The sequence below is a fragment of the Hypomesus nipponensis genome, chromosome 9 (assembly GCF_054491055.1).
Source record: "Hypomesus nipponensis isolate SF chromosome 9, ASM5449105v1, whole genome shotgun sequence".
Classification (NCBI taxonomy): domain Eukaryota; kingdom Metazoa; phylum Chordata; class Actinopteri; order Osmeriformes; family Osmeridae; genus Hypomesus; species Hypomesus nipponensis.
Window position 1 is genome coordinate 4961228 of NC_140369.1, and position 6273 is coordinate 4967500.

The window sequence follows — 6273 nt, forward strand, 5'->3', positions numbered from 1 at the left end:
ATTGGTGGGCAGAAAACACGCACCCACCCCATGGTCAACTGACTGGCCCTCACAGCACCTGACCCCTCCAGTCTGGGGTGGGCAACAGTACAGCAATTATTGGTAGATCAAGAGGTCCCAGGTTTCATTTCCTGCCCAGTGTATCGCTTTGGTTAAAAGCATCTGCTAAATGAATGCTCTACACTTTACGCTTCGACAAGTACCACTGTTCAGCAGTTTTAGTTATAAGAGCAGCTGGCAGCGTCCTAAACCAGGTTGTTGGAGGCCGTGCATTGTGTTTTTTTAATTGGTCCAACTTGACACAGAGTTCAGACTGACATGAGGAGTGGAGTTGACCCAGCAACATGTGAGACAGTACAGCTCTGTGGTAGGTGGATCACACAACTGCTGCCTCAATGACTGGGAAGGATTCAAGTGGCAAGCAAGGCTTTTAAACCATCTACTTACATTTATTCAAGAGAACTCTGACTCAAAATGAAACTAGAGTTAAGAGAAAAAAATGATATTTGAATTGGTTTTGATGTGTGTCACTGACTGACTGGTTGAATCAAATTGTGAGCTTTTTTTCCTGATGGTCAAAACGATATAAAAACGTTGCAGAAGTAAGATATCCCTGAGTGAGCATGCTCGGCATGAGGTGGATCTTTACTTTTCTCTAAGCAGTCGTCGTGCCGGCTTACAGAGTGCTGTGCCTGTGTTGGAACTCGCTGTCAAAGCTGGCTAATGTTGCAGACCTGGAGGACATGTAGGATTTATGGTGTTGATTAAACTCCTGAATTATTCAGTTGGCACTCCCTGCATGCTTGCCTGCTATCACTCTCATATAGTCAACCCTGGCCTCTACCCTATGTTGGGACAAGGTCCGTACCCTGTGCAACATCACAAATCTAGGCTCGGCCTAGACAACATCCAAGGTTGGGTCTTGGGCTACACATTTCCAACACAAAAATGGTGTATGTAAGGGTGTACCCGCTCTGTACTACAGCCTACCAGCTTAGAACTGGGCTAATAAATGTCAATAGTTTTTTTCGTGGCAAATCTTTTTCGGCTCATATTTTTTCGGCTCCAATTATTTAGGAATTCAAAACCAACAAATTCGGTGTGTTGTTTACATTTCAATATTAAGTATTCAATGCCTTTTAAAATTCAACACATTCTGTCACTGATTTGCTTCCATACGATTGCCTTACATATCCTTGGTATCCCGGATGTGCGATCAGAATTTTCTTTGGCTCAAATCTTTTCGGCTCAAATCTTTTCGGCTCAAATCTTTTCGGCTCAAATCTTTTCGGCTCAAATCTTTTCAGCTCAAATTTTTCCAGAAAAATATTTTTTTGCCAAACGTTTTGGGAGATTTTTTTAAATAAGAATTTCTGAAGCACATTTTTTTTGTTAGAATGTTTGTGATCTGAATTTTACTGTTCAAATTTGAACAACCTAAATTTCCGAACTTTAACCCAATGTTTTCTAACAGTGGTGGTCTGCCCCAATTTCGTAATTTAACCTGGGTACGTCACTAGGTTTCCCCGAACCTGTTAACCTGTGTTCACCTGCTATGCTAGCTAGGTTCATCAGTCATGTTAGCTGTGTTCACCTGCTGTATTAGCTAGGTTCATGTTAACTGTGTTTACCTGCTATGTTAGCTAGCTTTGTCTGCAACATTAGCGAGGCTCATCAGCTCATCAGTCCACCTACTACTGGACATCTGGGTGTAAGGTGTATCCATGAGCAGAGAAGGGGATGTTTGAGGAGCCTATGAGGTTTTGCGATATTGCAGGAAGACGTCCTCATTCTGCTCGTTTCTAGGTCAGGGTGACACAGTACGTTGTAGGGAGAGAGAGAGAGGGCGGGCGGAGGAGAAAGGGAATGTGGGGGAAAGAGAGAGGAGTGGAGTGAGGGAGAGAAAATGGAGGGAAATAAAATGAGAGACGGGATGTGGAGAGAAGGAGATTCTAATTATTCTTTGTCCGCTCGGTTTGGGCGGCTACCTTCCTGGTATGAAGGAGAGAGAGAGGGAAGAGGAGGGAGAGAGGAAGATGGTTGGGAGTACATTGGGGAGTGGAAAAAGAGGAGACAGAAGAGGTACAGAAGGAGAAACAAGGGACGTGAGGGTGGAGTGGGAAGAGCGATAAAAAGAGAGAGAGAGAGAGAGAGAGAGAGAGAGAAAGATGGGAGGAGGGGATTAATCTGGAGAGAGCACCTTTCAAAGACAACTCAATGTCACCTCAGGCCTGCCATTGAGCAGAGGGGCAGAGAGCTTTTGGTCCAATCACGTGCAGTGGAACACTACCCCTTTCCCCCTACTGGCTGACTACGGTCAACCACTGAGGTTGCAGCATGGCTGGCTAATGAGCACTGCTACATCTGCAGCTGGTGGTGATGGATGGGGGGGGTTACCAGCCAACGTCCTCGCCTCAGCAAGAAACTATCACTGAGAACCAAGTCCAAGACAAAACATCCACAGTACTCCTACTATACCAATAGTAGGCTATTTACATTAGTTATACTAACTGTAAGCTCTTCAATGGAAACGTGGAATCAATGGAATAGAATCACCCCCAACAGACCATGTAGAGCAGAAACACCTAGGGTGCCACCATGATATACTAGTAACAAGAACACTTCTGTTACATAAACACTCGCAGGGTTGTCAAACACTGTGTCTCTGTAGTTGACTGTAGTCAAGCAGTTGAATTCATGATGTCGTTCTCCTCTTTGGCTGTGCTAGAGTGTGCTGTGCTTGTGATGCTTGGAAAAGCTTGTGGTTTGTTAGTGTGTGTGAGTGTGTGTGTGATGGAGGAGGGAGTGATCGATGGAGCATGCTCCCTCTCACCACTCCACCAGGCTGTCGATACACAGACACTCTGAGTGATGCCACTGACCTGCTAGCTACAGTAATGGCTGTGTGTGTGTGTCCGTGTAAAAGTTACAAGAGGAATAGAAAGAAATAGAGAGGTGAGGAAGCAAGGGAAGATAAGGTAAGAGAGAAAGAAAGAAAAAAAGGTGAGAAAGAAAGAAGGAAAGAAAGAGGGAGAGGTGAGGGAGGGAGGATGACAGATGGAGAGAGAGAGAGAGCACAGTTGAGGTACCACTGTGAAAGGGTGAAGGTGAGCCAGATCTCCTCTGACTGCTCTCCCAAGGGGAGCTAGAAGTTGCCACACACACACACACACACAGAGTGATAGAGACACACAGACACCTGCTGATATGTCCTGATGGGCTTATATAACAGTGCTGCCAACACACACACTCACTCTCACACACACACACACACACACACACACACACACACACACACACACAGGTGAAGATGCAGCAGACTAAATAATACAGAGTCTTTGCTTGTTTTGACTGGCTCGGATCTTCTCCCCACATTTCCAATTGGTGTCTGATCTCTTTTCTAATCTTCTGTGTCCATTTAATCTAATCTCCTCTGATCACTGATATGATTTTATTGAGGGTAATTCAACTGGTTATTCTAATGCAAACACATATACAGTCTGGGCCCAGATTTTGTATTGTGCACAGGCCAGAATCAGAATCACAATTGCATTTAATCGCCAAGTAAGTGTTCACAAACAAGGAATTTACTTTGGTGGGCAGGTGCATACAGTGAACATTTAAACATAATAAACAAAAGGCAAATGTATAAAAAGTACAACAAAATAAAATAAACTACTGACAGAGCAATACAATATAATATAAACCAAAAATATAATATAATATAAAACAAAAATATAATATAATATAAAATAAATTAATTTAAAATAAAATAATATAGAATACAAATAATACTGAATACTTAAAGTGACAGAGTGTATGAGTTAAATTGACAGAATGTCAGTGTCGGGCCTTGTTAAGAAGGCTAGCAGCAGAAGGAAAGAAACTGTTCTTGTGGGGTGAGGTTTTGGTTCTGATGGACCGCAGGGAGGAGTCGGCCGCAATCTTCCTGGCTCGCCTCAGGGTCCTCGAGGTGTGCAGGTCCATCCCATCCCAGATGTGTGGTGTATAGAACAGTTGAGACTCTGGAGTTCCGTACAGTATGTGGATTTAGTAGGCGTTTAGTGTGTGGAGTTTAGTTTGCGTGCTTTATCATTGGATTTCATCACAGCATATGAGTTTGTGGTGTTTAGTGTGTGGAGCTTAGTGCGTGTTTCATGCGAGTGTCAGTGTGTTAAGTTCCGTGCGTGTGTAGAGTCAGTGTGAGTCAGTACAGTACCGGTATGTGTGTTGAGTTTGTAAAGTTTAGTGTGTGAGTGCAATTGGTTGAATGTCTCAACTTGGCTCAGTAAGGCTGTACTATTACTACAGAACAGGCCAGGATTAGAGGAGTAAAAGAAATGTCCTTACATAATCCCCACGAGCGACATGTTGCGTGTGTGTTCGCGTAGACATGTATTTTTGTGGCTGAATGCTGCAAACAACACTGATTGCGTGCCTACTGAATTACAATCAGTCCTAGCTTGAGTTGCGTTAAACAGGAGAAGCACCTGTGAGCAGCTGTTTGATTCACCCTCTTAGTATCAGTCATTTTATAGACGCCTCATGGAGCGTGCTCTTTCCTTCATCCTGGTCACATGGCTTGGCTCCTCCAGTCAGATTGTCCTCTAGGGATCTCTACCAGTCAGCGGGACGCTAAACCGCCTCTTCAAGACCTTGATGGAACCAGTCTCTGCCCCGACTGAGTGTACAGGGTTACCGTGACAATGCTGAATCAGGGTCTAATGACCTCTCTAGACTCCAGAGGAGTCCTGAATACGTTCGGGTCTTTAACATCCTCACCTCGAACATGGTTTTTGGTTAGTGATAGATTTGGTGGCTTGTTCCCGGGTCTTTTCTGCAAAGTCTCTCACTCAGATTAGCCACACTGATGTCCAGCATGCCAAGCACACTGTCTAATGTTTGCATTTCACTTTAGAAATATGTAAGTCAACACCTTTACCTATGCTACACATTGCCTACACACCAAGCTGCCAACTTTCTGACACGGTATAGTGTGACAAGGGGGCCTTGTCAGCCGTGGGCCTGGCAGCCTGTTGGCCTCGTTACAGGTCCAGCTCTCTGAGCTTTATGTTCGGCAGGTCGCAAGGAAGACCCAGTCCATATTGGCTTCTACTGACCATCCCCTGAAGGGGGAGTTTGAGCTCTTGCCTTCAGGAAGAAGGTATAGAGCTCCCACACACAGAACAAAAAGATTTGAGGACTCTTTTGTTTGTTTTGCTATTGGGAGGCTAAATGTATTTTTTTATGGATGGAATCTATTCTGGGTTTTCAATATTAAGTGATCCTTGTACTGTATTGTAATGTATTGTGTGTTGTCTTGTGTGGTGTCAGGTATGCTGTTTGTGTAGTATTTTATTGTGGATGGAATGTGTTTTAATACCTGTCTACAAGCAAATTTCCCCTAGTGGGATCAATAAAATTGACTTGACTTGACTTGAGGAGGAAAGCCTCAACGAGACACACCTGTTCCTCATCTACCTCACGCCTGGTGAGTACAAAACGGGACAAACAGGGGCAGTAAGGGGGTTGACTTGTTTTTTTTGTGCTTTACAGACTCGCCGTGGGAGAAACGAGACCAAACATATGAGCCAGGAGGGCTAGAGGAAGAGACCCTGGAAGAACAAGAAACACGCCGACGTAAACTCAATTTTCGTTAATGTTTTTGTTTTGTACCGAAAGATGCTATTAAAACCCTTCGGCGTACCTTCTCTCTTGGAGTCTTTCTCCGTGCTTCACAATAGTCAGCTTGTGGACATGCCCCGGGCCACCACATAGCAGCACTAGGAGCCTGCACTAACGCCCAGAGGACAGATCCATTTCACTGTAATCACACACATTCACACACAGACCGATGTGAGAGCTCCCTCGAAGAGACAGATCACCTCTTGGAAGAGGTTGCAGATTAGAAGGCGAGAAGGATTGGGTGGAGATGGTGAGAGAGACAAAGATAGTGAGAGATGATAATGGTGGGAAAGAATGAGTGTGACAAGATAATTAGAGATTATAGACAGAGAGATGTCTTGATAGAGAGATGGACCGATGTAAAGAGAAGAAAGAAAAATGGAGGGATTGGGAGGGAGGGAGGAGAGGAGATAGATGTAATAAACTTGCCTAGCCCGAAAAGCTGCCGGCAGATCTAAGCCACACCCAGTTTCCCCACATCCCCTCTCCAATTGGTGGAACTGCAGAATCCCAGCAACAGTCTGCCGTCACTCACCTCCCTCCCTCCGTCCCTCCCTCCCTCCCTCCCTACCTCTCTTCCTCCCTCCC